Source organism: Mchenga conophoros, linkage group LG12, assembly GCF_057382185.1.
Source record: "Mchenga conophoros isolate Kocher_MC1m ecotype Shallow Benthic linkage group LG12, M_conophoros_male_GT1.1, whole genome shotgun sequence".
Classification (NCBI taxonomy): domain Eukaryota; kingdom Metazoa; phylum Chordata; class Actinopteri; order Cichliformes; family Cichlidae; genus Mchenga; species Mchenga conophoros.
Genome location: NC_140537.1, coordinates 30,756,248 through 30,774,627, shown reverse-complemented (window position 1 = coordinate 30,774,627; position 18,380 = coordinate 30,756,248). Strand labels below are relative to the sequence as shown.

Here is an 18,380-nt window from a genome sequence, read left to right as displayed (position 1 = left end):
TTCAGACTTCTGCCACACTTCTGTAGTGACAGAGCGAGTTGGTATAGTTTATGTAGTGCACAGAGAAAGATGAGGGGTATATTATCACATTACCTGGTGCTATAGTCAATGACATCATTTTCAGGTTTAATCCAAGGTGTCATATAGAATTAGCTGACTCGAGTTGACCGTTACTCTGGATAACTCCAAACCATGAATGGTTTAAAACTACAAAGGTAAACATATGTTTTCATTGCAAACTGATTAAAACAAAAATCAAACTTCAGACATCTTTTTCCACACCAACAAGTTCTGACATAAAGCCCATGGGCACAAGAGTTAAAGGTAGAGTATATAATGAGGTGAGCTGAAGTGTCATACAGCAATCCTACACACATCAACAATCCTGCTGTGTTGTGCATGTGTCACAAGATATACTTAATATTATACTTAATTAATAATGCCTCCCGGAACCAGAGGCAGACAGAGAAAGACCTGGGTCATCCGCAGCCACCCTAGGGTACTAGGTTAGAAATCAGTCTTGTTTCTCAGTACAGTCAACTTTACTGTGACTACCTTTTAACCCATTGTGATAGCACAGACAGATATGAGTCAGAGTTCAGATTTATTGAGTTAATAATTATCTTTCCTGATATACTTTCACCAAAGAATCAGACCACGGGTAGTTTTCCTGCTGACATTCAGACACCATGGATCTGCGTCTCTCTGCCTGCATCCTGCTGGTACTTTGTGCAACATCGTGTGCAAATGGAGGAAATATTTTGGTGTGTACACCGAAGGCAGCCACTGGATAAACATGAAGCCTGTTCTGGAGACGCTGGTTGACAGGGGACACCAGGTGACTGTACTGACCCCGAGCTCGTCAATGTACATGAACACCAATGAACCTTCCCGCTTTCACTATGAGCCCTTCAACGTCTCTTTCTCATTGGAGGCTATGGAAGAGTTTCTAGAAGAGTTCCTCCGATTCTCCATATACGAGATTGATTATATGAACTACTTGGAGCTCTACATCAGATTCATTGACATAATGAAAACTGATCTGCAGTTTTCTATCCAGTATTTGGACGGTGTGGTGAAATCAGAAGCCGCCATGAAGAAATTGAAAGAAGGAAAGTACGACCTTCTCTTGGCTGACCCCCTCTACCCTGGCAGTGACTTAGTAGCAGATATTTTGGGGATCCCACTCGTCTTCTCCTTGCGCTTCTCCTTAGCTAATAACTGGGAGAGGCATTGTGGTCAGATGCCTGCTCCACCATCCTTTGTTCCCGGTGCTATGAGCAAACTCACAGATAAGATGGACTTCTCAGAGAGAGTGTGGAACTTTCTCTTCTACACTCTCCAAGACATCATGATTGATCACACTTTTTGGAACGTATTAGACAGATATTACTCTGATGTCAAAGGTGAGCAAATAGGCGTAAAGCACTGATTTATAAAACTATTTAAAACTTGCTAAAGATTTAAACGCAGTTTTTTAAATATCCCATCAGATCTGATTAAGAAAATATGCCTTGTATGAACTATTGGTGATATGTCCTTTACTTATGCATTGCAACAGGAACTCCCACCAGTGCCTGTGAGTTGATGAGTAAAGCAGACATCTGGTTAATCCGAACCTACTGGGATTTTGAATTCCCTCGTCCTTTCCTCCCCAACTTCAAATATGTTGGTGGGATCCACTGCAGACCTGCTAAACCTTTACCAGAGGTAAGGACACTCAACTATTACAATCTGATTAATCATTACATCACAGAATATTCCTGCCAGGAGCAGTGAAGCCATCAAAATGTTGAAAAAAAATGCAAAAACAGCTGGCTGTTGGTAGTGGGATAATATTCGACTTGTTACAGGATCTGGAGGAATTTGTGCAGAGTTCTGGAGATGATGGCATTGTGATCTTCACTTTAGGATCCATGATCAACAACGTCACCAAGGAGAAGGCAAACATGATAGCTTCAGGCCTCGCTCAGATCCCACAAAAGTTAAGTTTTCTTTAAGGACAAGTGTCCTCTTTTTTGGAAATCAAAATATGGTCACCTTAGACTACTAGGACTACCAAAACTACCATTTCTACCATCTCAAATTTTACATCACTCAGTTTTTCCTGCGAAAAGTCAGATTTTGTCTGTTTGTCTGTTGTTTGTCTGATGATTTCTAATGACAAGTCTTGAGATGTCCCCTACCCTTCAAGTCTTGAAAAATTGCATTACAATATAAAACTAGCATACAAAACCCGCCCAATCATGTTAGCAAATATCTTACTGTTTATAGGTGCTGTGGAGATATAGAGGAGAAAAGCCAGAAACTTTGGGTGGCAACACTAAAATATATGACTGGATCCCTCAGAATGACCTCCTGGGTAAGTAATGTGGGTACCAATCACAGATGAATAACGGATCAATAGATGATGGGCAGTATAGAAACATTGATTCCATCAAAACTTATCTTAGTGAAAACAGATTCCACAACGATGGCAAATTTTCACTGCACACTGAACATAATTTTTTCTACAAAAGTTTTTAAAAGCCTAGAGCTTATTTTGCCACATTCAACACTAAATGTTTTATTGGAGGCTGTGAGCATTTGTTATATTAAAAACAAGGAGAACTGAATGAAATATGATTTTCTCACAGATGAAATCATGATTACAAGTTGCACGCTGCGCTAAACTACTTTGTTTAGTTCATTTTCTCAAAGCTGTTCCACTTTAACAGATGTCTGGACATGCAAGTTAAATTTCAACTTAAATCACTTCTTCACATATATTGACATTCCCAAGTAGTCCAAGTGTGTAATAAGTAATTAAATGTTTAATGGTTTGTTTAATGGTTATTTGGCATGTCTTATGTCACCTTAAAACTAAAGCTAAGTACTTGTCCAGGTTTAGTGAAACCTTTTTGCTGTCCAAGTGTGAAAAACTTACTCCAGATGTTTCATGGTTATTTGACATGTCTTAGGTCACCCTAAAGCTAGAGCTTTCATCACCCATGGAGGCACAAACGGGATTTATGAAGCCATCTACCATGGCGTTCCCATTGTGGGCATCCCCATGTTTGCTGACCAGCCAGACAACATGGTCCATATGAAAGAAAAAGGAGCTGCAGTTATTCTCAACTTGAACTTCATGACGTCTGAAGGTCTTAGAGACGCAATCAACACAGTCATCAACTACAAATCGTGAGTTCTTTGAACTATCTGTATACTTTGGATTAGGATTTGAAAGTATAGATTTTATAGCAAAGATGAGTGTGGGCTCAAGAGTATGAAAAGTATGAAGGCCAAGCATAACATACCTTAAACCAGAATTATTTGCAATTTCAAGTCACAGTGATCAACCTACACTGAACACAATCTGGTCTTGGTTTCTCATTCGTTTATTTATTTTTTTTAATTGATTTGCAGCATGTTTTGGGGTGCTTTACAGAGCCTTTGCGAGGCTTTTTGTTTTTTTCATAAATGTAAGTTGTTATGCTGTACCTTACTAAAACCACTGAGCCCTTTATTGTCACTGGAATGTGCATGTATTAATTTAGCAAGACAAAAAAAGGTTTAAATGTTCTGGCAACACTTTATAACACAAACTACAAATATGGTGCAAGTACGCTGTACTTACGTGCATTTTGTGTCAAGTCAGGTTTTTGCAGGATATAATGAAAGAAGTACACTGTAAGTACCCTGTACTTTCTGGAATGCAAACCATATTATGGAGTCACCAGCGAAACAATGAAACAATTACAATGAATGTAGCACCCACAACTAAGGCACAAGTAGCCTTTAATTACATGTAATGTTTTGTACCAAGTCAGGTTTTTGCAGGAAATAATAAAATAATTACATTGTTAGACTACAAGTACCCTGTAATTAAGTGCAATTTTTTGTGCAACATTTTTTAGTTACACCATAACACAACCCATGCCCCAGAAAGCACAGGATATTTCCATTGTACTTGTTTTATTGTTTCTTGCAAAAACCTAAATTGTTGCCTGCAAATTGCACATAAGTGCAGGGTACTTATACGCTGGTCGTGTTAAAAAGTTTTAGCAACCCTTTTGTACTTTGTTTTAATTTGCTGTTAAACCTCTTTTACAGTGATGGAATAGTAGAACACACACCAAGAATACCCATTCACACAATCAAATTCGTTTCACTTAAATCTGCAACAAACTAAAGTTATTTCCATGTCTCTTATTAGGCTTTGAGACCATGACATTTAACGTTTGGAGTTTAAGCTCTAACGTGCAGCCATCTCCTTAGAAATAAACAGCAGCACCGAGACTGCACAAAGTGATTAAATTATTAACTGGAGTTGAGGGCTCTTTACAATAAATTTCAAGATTAATGATTTTCTGTACCATTAATCTCTCGCCTCATTTAACTGTTTATTCTTGCAGTTTTATGTTCTTTAGAGATTAATTTTAAGAATTTTATCATCATCTGATAGCATCTCTGACTGGACTAGGTGGCAATGAAAGGGATCATTTCATACAGAAGCAGAGTCACATGTCCCATAAAACACCTCTTTTTGTGTGAGCGCACACAGAGCCTGAAATTGAGAGCTTTACATAGAAAGATGATAAAGACAGTAATCACAAGTCACTGAATGTACATGCCCTTGGGTTCTCAGGGCCATGCTCAGGTTCACACTTCAAAACAAGATTTCACTAATCAGTGGTTGATGTCACAGTGCCAACTTCTATATTTTATGTACAAACGATTGTTTTTCTGCTTCATAGGAGAATTCAAAAGACAGATTTACAGCATATCATAAAGTACGGTGGCCCCTAGAGACAAAGCACGTACAAAATCCAAAACACTTACAAAATCCAAAACACGTACAAAATCCAAAACACGTACAAAATCCAAAACACTTACAAAATCCAAAACACTAACAAAATCCAAAACACATGCAAACTCCAAAACACATGCAAACTCCAAAACACATGCAAACTCCAAAACATACAAAATCCAAAACACATGCAAATTCCAAAACACAACGGAAATGCTCCAGGACGCTAGGGGCAGTGTTGAGCTTTCTTTTACCTAGTAACTACACAAGCCAGGAAGTACCAATGACCGGATTTGGGCTGTATACCAATTCAGGGTCTGCAGCCTTAAAGGCCGCATTTTAAGGCCGATTACGTCACAGCGACACGACGAAGGCTGTCCCAGTTCAAAGGCTGCTCAAAATGCGGCCCTCAAATGCGTCCTTCATTTCCCTGAATTTTAAGGATTTTGGTGTAGCCTTCATGGCCCAACATATCCCAGACTTCATAGCGTGGCAGTCGGTGTGGATAATTTTGTCGAAAAAAACGGCGGAAGCGGAGCGGCCGAAGAGTAAACTTTCAGAAGTAAGTACTGAATATTATGTCACTTATTTATTCGCGAATGTTTTTATAATGGAGAACATTAAAACATTACTGTTGGCCACATGTCGGGAAAGTTATGTGACATTAGCGATGTTTGTACTAACTTGGTTTTAAAGCCTTTACTTCAAAATATACGCTGTTCAATAGTTGACTTTAATCTTACAGAGAATGTGATGATTTTATGGATAATTAAAGTCAGTCATATATCCACAAACACAACAAGCTGAAAGTCAGTGATGCTGCTCGGTTTGTAGTCCTGAATATCACGGCACAAGCAGGATTCACTGCACTGTTAATGTTAGCTATGTTGTATTGCTGCCTCTGTTCGGTGGTGTCGAGCCAAACGCACTTTAACGTGTGTTTGAACGAGCTGACGGTTCACTCGTTAAGCTGAAAGAAAGATGCTTTAATCACAGGAGTCACACATGTGTCCACTGCACCATCTGGGAACTCTTCTTGTTTACCACTGTAATAACACAAATACTAAATCCTCCTTCTCTTGTGCTGTTTTGTAGCAGTGTATACACCTGAGACTGTCACCTATCTGTCCGTCCTGCACTCTCTCTCTTTTTCTTTCTCTCTGGTTGTGTAATAAAAGTATGAACATGTAGTTATAAGTTACACTTGTGTTTGAATCCTGCAGCTTATCACACATTTGATTTCCATGTGTGACAACTGCAAGTGTCCAGAGTGAGGACAGACTGAGGGACCCACTGCTGCACATCATCTGTGAGGCTTTGCACCCCTGATGATCCACCAGGACAAACTCAGCAGTGTGTGAGGAAGAGGAGGAAGAAGAGCCAGCAGCAGCTGACAGATGGAGATAATAGACAGACTGTTCCCTGTTTGTGAAGGACTGCTAGAAAAGTTTAACATAACTAATTGTCTGTCCTAAATCAGTCTTATTAGGTTATGTTCAAATAATTTTATCATTCCAGTGTTTTCAGTGTGGGAGAAAGTACTCAGGGCCTTCAAGTTACACACCATGAAAGGCAGCAACAAGTTTAATGTTCAGAAACCTAAAGTATGTATCTGCAGCAGAATGGAGCTAAAAATAAATGTTTGTTCCAGTTCTATGAAGCTTTGAGTATTTTGGATTAGTAGTACTGCTGTGTTTGTTGCATCATATTGCTGTAATTGTTTATATGCTTTATATATTCTGAGGTAAGTTGATCTATATTGTTACATCATATTCTATAAGGATGTTATGTGTTTGTATACTTTCTGCCCAGTTTGACCCATTTAGCAGAAGTCAGCCTGTTTAAGGCTCTGATATCTATTCTGTATGACTTAAAGCAGTTATGACATGGTCATGGTCCATAAAGGAATATTTAATATGTCAGTCTACTCTTCATTCTATCAGAAACAGTTTTCACAGCTCGTACATTTTCTTTTTATAAATATATGTAAACAATGAGCCAAATTTAGTAATGCCAACATACTGAAGGAACAACATTTGTCTCTTATATAGATTAGATTAGATTAGATTAGATTAGATAGAACTTTATTAATCCCTCGGGTGGGTTCCTCTGGGAAATTCGATTTCCAAAAAAGCACAGCACCGACAGAAGTTACAGAGTTACAGAATATTATAAAAAAAAAAAAACACCCAGCACGCCCCTGCGGGCGGTTTATCCTTCAAGCTCGGGTCCTCTACCAGAGGCCTGGGAGCTTGAGGGTCCTGCGCAGTATCTTAGCTGTTCCCAGGACTGCGCTCTTCTGGACAGAGATCTCCGATGTTGTTCCCGGGATCTGCTGGTGTCAGGGTCCCTGTGCCTACCCGGTCGGCTCAGTACGGCTACATATGTTTTGTATTCCTTTATTCTTTTCCTGCTCTCTCCTTTCCCCTCTTTCCCTCCTCCCTCTGCCTGGGCGGAGCTTACCTGCGGGCTCCTGCCCTTGGCCCACGCACCTGTGGCTCATTACGAGTGATCCAGCTCCTTTATAAGACGGCAGCCCTGTGTTTCTCGTCGCTGGACCGTTGCCGACTCTCGTTAGTGTTAACCCCAGCTCAGTTCGTTCTCGTGTTTCCCTAGCGATCTTCTTACAGTAACCTTTTGCTTCTCTGTGAATAGATTTCCCTGGACCTGCCCCTGTGTTACCTGAGCGATCAAGTGTGTGAGGATTGGAGCGAGCTTTTGTGTTTCTTGTGGAGTGTGAAGAGGAGCGTGGAGCGTGGATGGAGTGAGGACTTTGGAGCGTGTGTGGACTGCAAGTGTCTTTCCCCCCCCTGTTCGTGTTTGGATTCCTGGAACCCGTCTTTTCCCCACTGTGTAAATAGATCACCTGGTGCTTCTGTAAATAAAAAACCTTTATTGTTCCCTACTCAGAGCCTGCGCGTGAGTCCGTTCAGTCCCGTTGTGACAGCTGGAGCCACTCGCCTAGCTTGGGAGTCACCGCACCTAGTGCTCCAATTACCACGGGGACCACCGTTACCTTCACCCTCCACATCCTCTCGAGCTCTTCTCTGAGCCCTTGGTATTTCTCCAGCTTCTCGTGTTCCTTCTTCCGGATATTGCTGTCATTCGGAACCGCTACATCGATCACTACGGCCGCCTTCTTCTGTTTGTCTACCACCACTATGTCCGGTTGGTTAGCCACCACCATTTTGTCCGTCTGTATCTGGAAGTCCCACAGGATCTTAGCTCGGTCATTCTCCACCACCCTTGGGGGCATCTCCCATTTTGACCTCGGGACTTCCAGGTTATACTCGGCACAGATGTTCCTGTACACTATGCCGGCCACTTGGTTATGGCGTTCCATGTATGCCTTGCCTGCTAGCATCTTGCACCCTGCTGTTATGTGCTGGATTGTCTCTGGGGCATCTTTACACAGCCTGCACCTGGGGTCTTGCCTGGTGTGATAGACCCCAGCCTCTATGGATCTTGTGCTCAGAGCTTGTTCTTGTGCTGCCATGATTAGTGCCTCTGTGCTGTCTTTCAGTCCAGGTTTGTCCAGCCACTGGTAGGATTTCTGGATATCAGCCACCTCCTCTATCTGCCGGTGGTACATACCGTGCAGGGGCCTGTCCTTCCATGATGGTTCCTCGTCTCCCTCCTCTTTCTTGGGTTTCTGCTGCCTGAGGTATTCACTGAGCACTCGGTCAGTTGGGGCCATCTTCCCAATGTATTCTTGGATGTTCGTTGTCTCATCCTGGACTGTGGTGCTGACACTCACCAGTCCCCGGCCCCCTTCCTTCCGCTTAGCGTACAGCCTCAGGGTGCTGGACTTGGGGTGAAACCCTCCATGCATGGTAAGGAGCTTTCTTGTCTTTATGTCAGTGGCTTCTATCTCCTCCTTTGGCCAGCCTATTACCCCAGCAGGGTACCTGATCACGGGCAGGGCGTACGTGTTGATGGCCCGGATCTTGTTCTTACCATTCAGCTGACTCCTCAGGACTTGCCTGACCCTCTGCAGGTACTTGGTGGTTGCAGCCTTTCTAGCAGCCTCTTCATGGTTCCCATTCGCCTGCGGGATCCCCAAGTACTTGTAACTGTCCTCTATGTCTGCAATGTTTCCTTCTGCAATATATATATATATATATATATATATATATATATATATATATATATATATATATATATATATATATATATATATATATATATACACACACACATATATATAAATACAGAGACAATATAAATAAAATATACGAAGGGGATAAATAGAATAAATAGGAATAAAAAATAAAAATACAAGTGAATGAATTGCACATTTCAAGTATTGAGGTCTATTGCACTGTTGACTATTTACAAAAGTATTGCACAAAAGGTATTGCACAGTGAGGTGAAGAGGCACTACAGCTTAGTTGTTCCCCCCTCCTTTGTCCTCCTGTTTCCCCTCCCTCTCCCCTCCAGAGAGGAGTTAAACAGTCTGATGGCGTGTGGGACAAAGGAGTTTTTAAGTCTGTTAGTTCTTGTCTTGGGGAGAAGCAACCTGTCACTGAACAGACTCATCTGGTTGTTAATGGCCGTGTGCAGAGGATGCCTGGCATTGTCCATAATGTCCATCAGTTTCTTTAATGTCCTTTTCTCTGCCACTGTCACCAGAGTGTCCAGCTTCATGCCGACCACAGAGCTAGCCCTCCTGATCAGTTTTTCCAGCCTGGATGAGTCCTTCTTTGCTGTGCTGCTCCCCCAGCACACCACAGCATAGAAAAGTACTCCAGCAACCACCGACTGGTAAAACATCCTCAGGAGCTTCCTGCAGATGTTAAAAGACCTCAGCCTCCTGAGGAAGTACAGTCGGCTTTGGGCTTTTTTGTACAGGTGCTCTGTGTTGCATGACCAGTCCAGTTTATTGTCCACCCACAGCCCGAGGTACTTGTACTTGTTGACCACCTCCACCTCCTCCCCCTCTATCTGAACCGGCAGTGGACCTGCTCTAGACCTCCCGAAGTCCACAACCAGTTCCTTAGTCTTTGAGGTGTTGAGTTGCAGGTGGTTTGTGTGACTCCATGCGACAAAGTTCCTCACCAGACTTCTGTACTCCTCTTCCTGATCATCCCAGATACACCCCATGATGGCTGTGTCGTCTGCAAACTTCTGAATGTGGCATAATTCAGAGTTGTAGCAGAAGTCAGAGGTGTACAGGGTGAAGAGAAGAGGGGACAGCACAGTTCCCTGTGGTGCTCCTGTGCTGCTGACCACTGTGTCAGACGTGATGTCCTTCAGCCTGACGTACTGTGGTCTGTTGGTGAGGTAGTCGGAGATCCAAGCGACCAGGCAGGGGTCCACCTCCATCCTGTTCAGTTTTTCCTGAAGCATATATATGCATATATATGCAGATTTTCCTGAAGCATATATGATACACCTATATATGCACTGTCAAAGATACTTGTCTTTGAGTGAAGATTTAAGGTGATAAGACATAAATAACTGCAACTTGAATCTGTACTGAGGCTCAGTATTTGACACAGAGTTCATGTTCACTGCTGTAATAGCTAATAATGATTAATATAATAACTATAATATTGGCCATATTATATTTACATTACCAAAGTGATATGACTTTAGTCTCATGAACATCATTAGCTAATTGTTATTTACTAACTAATGTTAAATGACTGTTCAGTACAGAAATGAAGCCCAAAAATCATGTTTTACTGTCCTGTGGTCTCAGCCTCAGATACTTATCAAATCACACAAAGCTCTTGCAGAAACAAACAAACAAACAAAATATGTTCTCCTTCATTTCTGTCAAACAAAGTTGTATAACACGTTTCCAGCGGTTAGTATCATGGTTGCTAGGCAACCTGGGCAGTGTGACGGAGACTATACCGTCCCATACAGCCCAACAAACTTGCCGTTTATTTTGCAAATCGAGCTCAACACTGCCCCTAGCGTCCAGGAGCACTTCCATTGTGATTTGGAGTTTGCAAGTGTTTTGGATTTTGTAAGTGTTTTGGAGTTTGTAAGTGTTTTGGATTTTGTAAGTGTTTTGGATTTTGCATGTGTTTTGGATTTTGCATGTGTTTTGGATTTTGTAAGTGTTTTGGATTTTGCATGTGTTTTGGATTTTGTAAGTGTTTTGGATTTTGCATGTGTTTTGGAGTTTGTGCATGATATTTGGAATTTGTAAGTGTTTTTGGAGTTTGTACACCGGGGCCACCGTAATAAAGGTCTAATGAGCATAAAAGTTCAAGTACCACAAAGTTGTTGTTTTTTTAAATGTATCTCTTTATTTGAATTTTTTGATACAAAACAACAACAAACAACAAAAACAACACAATAATGTCACGGTTCTGGGTCAGTATTGACCCAGCATTCTGAGTTCTGATCTATTTTGAATGAACGTTTTGTTTCTCTGGTGTTTTGTTGATGATGATTATTATTGTTTGAGTTCTATGTGTTATATTCGGTATGCCTGCTTATGAGTCTGCGTCTGTGTCTCTGTCGTGTGCTTCCTGTTTTATTTTGTAGTTCTGTGTCCTATGTCAGTGCGTTCAGCTTTGTGCTCTCCCTGTCTCGTCAGTGTAATCAGCGTCAGCCGTGTCTCCCAGCTGTTTCCTCTTCGCTCCGTTCACCTCTTGTATTTAGTGTCTGTGTCTTCCCCTACTCGGTGTTGTGTCGTTAACGTCTGTTCATCCTCTTACCTTCTCCATGCTGTGTGTTTGTCATGTTCCAGTTCTCCAGCACCACTGTTTGTAAGTTTTTGTTCAGTTTTGTGACTCATAGTTTGAGGAGTTTTTCCAGCAATAAAGCTGCGTTTTCAGTTTAAGTCCTGTCTCCAAGAGTCCTGCGTATTGGGTCCACCACTCCTGCCTGCCTGCCACACAGTCAACCATGACAAATAAGCAGTCTGAGACATGTAAAAGGAAAACTAATAGAGTATGGTAAATAATTGGGTCTACCAGCCATTTACACATTTGTCCTGACAAACCCAACCTGCCATTGGAATGGGGCTGCCCCTCTCACTATAGTTTTCCTCAGATCATCAGGTAAGTAATCACTGGAGGGCGCCATATATCCAAAAAAAGTGTCACTTCAATTCAGTCTCTGCCTCTGCTCTGGCCCCAATCTGTAACAACCACCTATTGCCACCATCCCTCGTGAACTCGTGTATATGGGAGTCCACGAGGGATGGGTATTACATGTTTTTAGGATTAATTTTTTTTTTAAACATAACACTATTCTAAGCTTTAGTGACCTGTCTTCTTTGTATAATTTGTATTATTATAACTTGTATCATTTCTTCCGCTATTGTCAAATAAGACACTGTGCATCTTCTATCTTGCCAGAGTTTCCAAGTCAGCCCCCTAAGCAATGGTAGGAAGAATTATTTGAGCTGAAGTCTCACAGTAAGGCTCTTATAACACAAAAAAGGGCGATCGTGGCTCAAAGAGTTGGCATTTCGTCTTGTAACCGGAAGGTTGCCGGTTCGAGCCCCGGCTATGACAGTCTCGGCGTTGTGTCCTTGGGCAAGACACTTCACCTACCGCCTACTGGTGATGGCCAGAGGAGCCCATCGCGCGATATGGCAGCCTCGCCTCTGTCAGTCTGCCCCAGGGCAGCTGTGGCTACAACTGTAGCTTGCCTCCACCAGTGTGTGAATGTGAGAGTGAATGAATAGTGGAATTGTACAGCGCTTTGAGGGCCCCGAAAAGTGCTATATAAATGCAATCCATTATTATTATTATTAAATACCTTAATTAAGACATGGGGCAATTACTGAACCCCCCCCAAAAAAAAAAAAAAAAGTTGGGAACAGGACCTGGGCCTTAAGTTTGGGAAAGATTACTGGGACAAAGTAATTGACAGAATTCATACCTCGTCCTCATGTGCAAGACTCTCTCTTATTCAGTTTAAGACGGTGTACAGATTGCACTTCTCAAGATCTAAACTTTTTGCAATGGGTACCACCTCATAAAATATATGGCTCTTAAAGTAGCATGCTTATGACCGACATTAAAGTACAGTAGTATAGGCCTATTTAACACCTACATACAGTTTACACAAGACAATTTTATGTCTTATATGAATATTATTTATTTTAACTTTCATAAACAAGATGTGACGAGTGATAATATAACAACTGTACTGCATCAAAACATTCACAGCAGGTGGGATATCCAATCTTTAAGTGATTACCTGATGAATCCTGCTTCTGGGTCCAAACTACTCTGCATTTATTAAAGCGGTTTTAATGCTTTTTATTTTGTTCTATTTATTTTGAACAAGCCCCTAAAAACAGTCAGTGATCACTGTCGGCCTCTCTCGGTTTTTATTACTGCTAATCATTTTAAAGCTCAGTTTTTAAAACCTTACGATGTAACTACACCCCAGCCCATGCAGCAGAATATTAATGACTAACCTTGGATTGTGGATGGATTATCTCAGTTTTTCTCCTGACTGAAGTTTGGTCTGTTTACAGCATCCAGCCATTATTCGATTAAATTTGTTCCTAATCATCAGGAACTCTCGCGTCAACTTTTATCGAGTTGTAAAAAGTTAGCTATCATACTCCAGCTTCACTGAGTTTATGTTATGCTAACATAGCTGTGCAGCTAGCCACCGTGCAGCACATAATTATATACCAGCTAGCCCAACTTCAGTAACCCTACAAACGCCACTGCTGTTTATTTTTCAGTCTTCATTTATGTTGGAAGTGATAGCAGAGCTGTACATTTTATCTTTTGCTGTTGCGGTTAAGCTGCCGGAATTATAGCTTCACGACCCTCCTTTGTGGTTCATGCTTATCGAAGTTCAGTTTGCTCTCCATGACGTTTCAGCTGACAACATGAATTACTATCGTGTGGTGGCCTCGCTGGATCCGCTGTCCACCCGCTGTGTGATGACCCTCCATGATGATGATGGTGATCCCCCCCACCCAAGGGAAATACACCCCTCTCAAGGCACTGCTGCTGTGGTGCTACTCCCTCTCCGATGCAGAGCTTGCTGATAAACTCCCTCTCTCAGGCCTGGGTGATGGTACAGCTCTCAAGCTCATGGAGGGCATGCTGCCCTTGCTAGGAACGGATGACGTTGGATTCCTCTTTCTCAGACAGTTTCCGTTGCGAGGTGACCTCGCCAACTCCCCACTGCTGGCCGCAAAGGATTACCATTCACTCGCAGAAGAAGCAGGTTGCCTTCTCCTGGCTACCAAGAGCTTCGGCATCCAGGTGATAGTTCCCGACTCACCAACGGCATCTCCCGCGCCACGGATTCTCCAACTCATCGATTGTGGCTAGGATTGTGGCACTGCGGAAAAGGGCTGTGTTTTTACCATCAGTGCCGTTCCATCTTTGCAGTTTTAAGGCCCAGGGAAACGAGCCTGCCAGCGCTCTGTAGTTGCTGTGACCGCTGGCGATAAGGAAAGGCTGCTCTTCACACAGGACTCGCGGTTGGAGAGACGTTTTCTGGTTCACTCCGGCTCACAGAAGAGCCTCGGGAGTCAACCCGAAAACGTCGGGAGCCTCCACAATGGCACATTATTTAATCTTAAAAAAATTGGAGCTTTCCCATGTACCACCAGAGAGAACCCAAGTACTACTAGTGGTACGCATACCACAGTTTGAGAAAGACTGATCTAGACTATCTAAAATATACCCCGACATTCCTGACCTGTGTAACAGTGGCAACACATCCACCTCGTATTTAACTCATGTGTTTTTTACCTGCACAACACTTCAGTTATACAGGACTTTTTATTTTGCACTGCTCTCTCCTGTTTTGAGTGTTACACTCAAGCCTTGCCTATTTTTTATTTATTTATTTATTTTTTTGGATTGGACGTTTGGATCAGGACTGGTTATCAGCTGTTCGCTAGTTCTCAAAAATTGTAATTGCCTGAACTGTAATGAGGTATATCTTTGTATCATTTGGTACTTATTTTATTAGCCCTGATATGTCAAGCTACATGTAAAAATTCTATAAATAAAGAGGAAAAAATAATAAAAATGTAACAATTCAGATTATGTTTTTTAATTCATATACACATTCACAGGTACAAAGAAAATGCTATGCAGCTGTCCAGCATCCACCACGACAGACCCATGAGTGCTCTGGAAGAGGCAGTATTCTGGATTGAATTCACACTGAGAAATAAAGGGGCCAAGCACTTGAGGGTCCAGGCCCATGAGCTCACCTGGTACCAGTATCACAGCCTGGATGTCCTGGGCTTCTTCCTCACTATAGTTCTACTTCTCATATTCATCTTCATCAAGACCTGCAGTTTCTGTTTGAACAGGTGTTGTGTCAGGAAAGAAAAAAAGAAAAGGAAGGCTAAATAACAGACTGAACAGAAACAGAGATGTGGGACCAGTGCAGTATTTGTTACTTACATGAGATTTTCTTTCATGTATGTTTAGTTTCCCACCATCTTATTCTTTATGTATCACCATTGATTACTTTAACTAATTACAAGTGTGTTAATTTGCATAAATGTACCTGAATTTAATCTGACATTAAAAACCAAATGCTGATTGGCTGTTGAGTATATTTTTTTAAGAAAAGAAAATTCATTCTATGCCTTTAGCTGAGTAACACAAGTTTCTCTTTTAGTAATCTAGGCATACATCCATGCCATCAACAGTTATATAGATATAAAAGGTTCAAATTAAAATTTTACATAAATTATGTTATTATGAATTATGAGGAAAAACAAAAAAACACTAAATCATGTTATGAAAGAGGTTGATACAAGCTGATACATTTGGATGACAAAACTTCGTAAACATTTCCTTTGTATGAACATGTTGAAAAGTACAGGAATAAGTTTTTACTTAAAGTGCTGCGGTGTCCTAAAACTCAATTTTCCATTTTTTTTTGACTATAGTTCAGAATATGAAAAGATAAAAAAATTAATATGAAAAAGCAACCACTACATCCTGGTGTCCTGAACACGATGTAATGTAATGTGGCTATATACAGTGTTGTGATATTTTGATACCATGGTAGCATTTACAGGATATTACTTTGTAGTGAAAACTGTTACTCAATAAGGCCCATTTACTAGTTGTTTTTCTCTTTCTCTCTGACCCAAGAATTGATGTGTAAGACTCACAGGCTGGTACCCCAAGGTCGAAAATACCACAGAGACGAGACCACTTCCTTACTCCCATCCTCCCTTCTTTATCTCTTAGAAAAAGGCTCGTTAAAGGCCAGGTGGTTTGTTTCAGAATTCACTAATGAAAGAACTCTGTATTCTATGTCTAGGAGTGTATTTTGCTGGGATGATCATAAATTGTAGCTGAACTGATAAACTACACAAAGGATACTTCTTTGCTCACAAGGCAGGAAGACGTTTCCTTATTTGGTCTGTACTGGTTTGAACTGAGAACTTGCTGACACACGAACCTTTTTTTCCTCTATATAAGCTGTTATGTACTAAATAAACCTTTGAGTTGATTTGGGAAGGCAACCTGAAGCAGTCTGTGTTTCCTTGTTCTCCCAAGCTGCTCCCGGCGCTGTAACTAACCCAGCTGAACGGCATACTTGAGTGTTACTTTGAATAATTAGGAATCTAATAAAGAAAGGACAGAACTCTGCTTATCGGTGCTCGTGCCTTGGAGGGAAACCGGGACGGAGATTTTCTCTTCATACAGTATCTCACAAAAGTGAGTACACCCCTCTCATTTTTTAAATTTTATTATATGTTTTCGTGGGTACAACACTAAAGATATGAACATGTTGAAAAGTACAGGAATAAGTTTTTACTTAAAGTGCTGCGGTGTCCTAAAACTCAATTTTCCATTTTTTTTTGACGATAGTTCAGAATATGAAAAGGAAAAAAAATTAATATGAAAAAGCAACCACTACATCCTGGTGTCCTGAACACGATGTAATGTAATGTGGCTATATACAGTATCTCACAAAAGTGAGTACACCCCTCTCATTTTTTAAATTTTATTATATGTTTTCATGGGTACAACACTAAAGATATGACACTTTGACACAATGTAAAGTAGTCAGTGTACAGCTTGTATAACAGTATAAATTTGCTCAAAATAACTCAACATAGAGCCATTGATGTCTAAACCGGAACTAAACTGGAGTCCGCTTCCACTCCTCCATTATGACATCATGGAGCTGGTAGATGTTAGAGACCTTGTGCTCCTCCACCTCCCATTTGAGGATGCCCCACAGATGTTCAATAGGGTTTAAGATTGTAGACATGGTTGGGCAGTCAAGTACCTTTAACCTCATTTTATTTAACAGGGCACTGTTTTGGGGGGGAATCATTCTCTGCTTCAGTATGTCACAGTACATTGGCATTCATGGTTACCTCAATTAACTGTAGCTCCTCAGTGCCAGCAGCACTCTTGCAGCCCCAAACAATGGCATCCCACCACCATGCTTGACTGGAGGCAAGCCACACTGTCTTTGTACTCCTCACCTGGTTTCTGCCACACACCCCTGACACCATCTGAACCAAATAAGTTTGTCTTGGTTTCATCAGATCACAGGTACCGGTAATCCATGCTCTTAGCCTGCTTTTCTTCAGCAAACTGTTTGCAGGCTTTGTTGTGCATTATCTTTAGAAGAGGCTTCCTTCTCGGACAATGACCATTTGATGCAGTGTGTGGCATATGGTCTGAACACTGACAGGCTGACCCTCCATGCCTTCAACCTCTACAGCAATGCTGACAGCACTCATACAGCTATTTTCTAAAGGCAACCTCTAGATATGATGCTGAGCACGTGCACTCAACTTCTTTGGTTAACCATGGTGAGGTTTGTTCTGGGTGGAACCTGTACTCTTAAACTGCCTTATGGTCTTGACCACTGTGCTGCTTCTCAGTTTCAGGGTGTTGGAAATATTCTTATAGTCTAGGCCATCTTTATGTAGAGTAACAATTCTTTTTTTTTCAGATCCTCAGAGAAGTCTTTGCCATGTTGTGCCATGTTAGACTTCCAGTGACCAGTATGAGAGAGTGTGAGAGCAATAACACCAAATTCAACACACATGTTCACCATTTGCACCTGAGACATTGTAACACTAACAGGTCACATGAAACCTGGAAAGGAAAATAGCTAATTGGGCACAATTTGGGGTGTACTCACTTTTGTTGCCATGGGTTTAGGCAATAATGGCTGTGTGTTGAGTTATATAAAGGTGACAGCAAATTTACACTGTTGAACAAGCTCTACACTGACTACTTTGCATTGTATCGAAGTGTCATATCTTCAGTGTTGTTCCATTAAAAAATATATATACAGTGAGATACTGTCAGCTGAAGTTGAAATAGGGCCGGTGTTCTAGATTAATTGGCATTGTAAATTAACTGGTGACGGTCAAAGAAATGGGTTTATGTATTTATTTGTCGGGTGGTTTGCCATGTGTTTTTTTTTTAGTTTTGAGGTTAGAGATTTAGAGATTTTTAGTTTTAAAGACAAGTTAAGAATATTCATAGTTTAATTTCCAAAACTTGCATATGATCTTCAATTTGTAGCTGATCTACTGACGTATCACATAGCAGCTGGGGCAGTCTCAAATGGAGTTTAGTCCACTACTGCCACCTGTGGCCAAGTGCCATACTACTACCAGATTAACTAGTGACCATCTGCA

The 18,380-nt window shown here is 41.3% G+C and overlaps 1 pseudogene across 1 annotated transcript; it reads left to right on the top strand.

Moving 5' to 3' along the window:
• Positions 1-689: 689 nt before the first annotated feature.
• On the top strand, positions 690-16,695 carry LOC146562940 (UDP-glucuronosyltransferase 2A2-like; annotated as a pseudogene). Its single transcript, XR_014894693.1, has 6 exons — positions 690-1,406; positions 1,562-1,710; positions 1,854-1,985; positions 2,275-2,362; positions 2,961-3,180; positions 14,817-16,695. The product of XR_014894693.1 is annotated as a UDP-glucuronosyltransferase 2A2-like (transcript).
• The last annotated feature ends 1,685 nt before the right edge of the window (positions 16,696-18,380 follow it).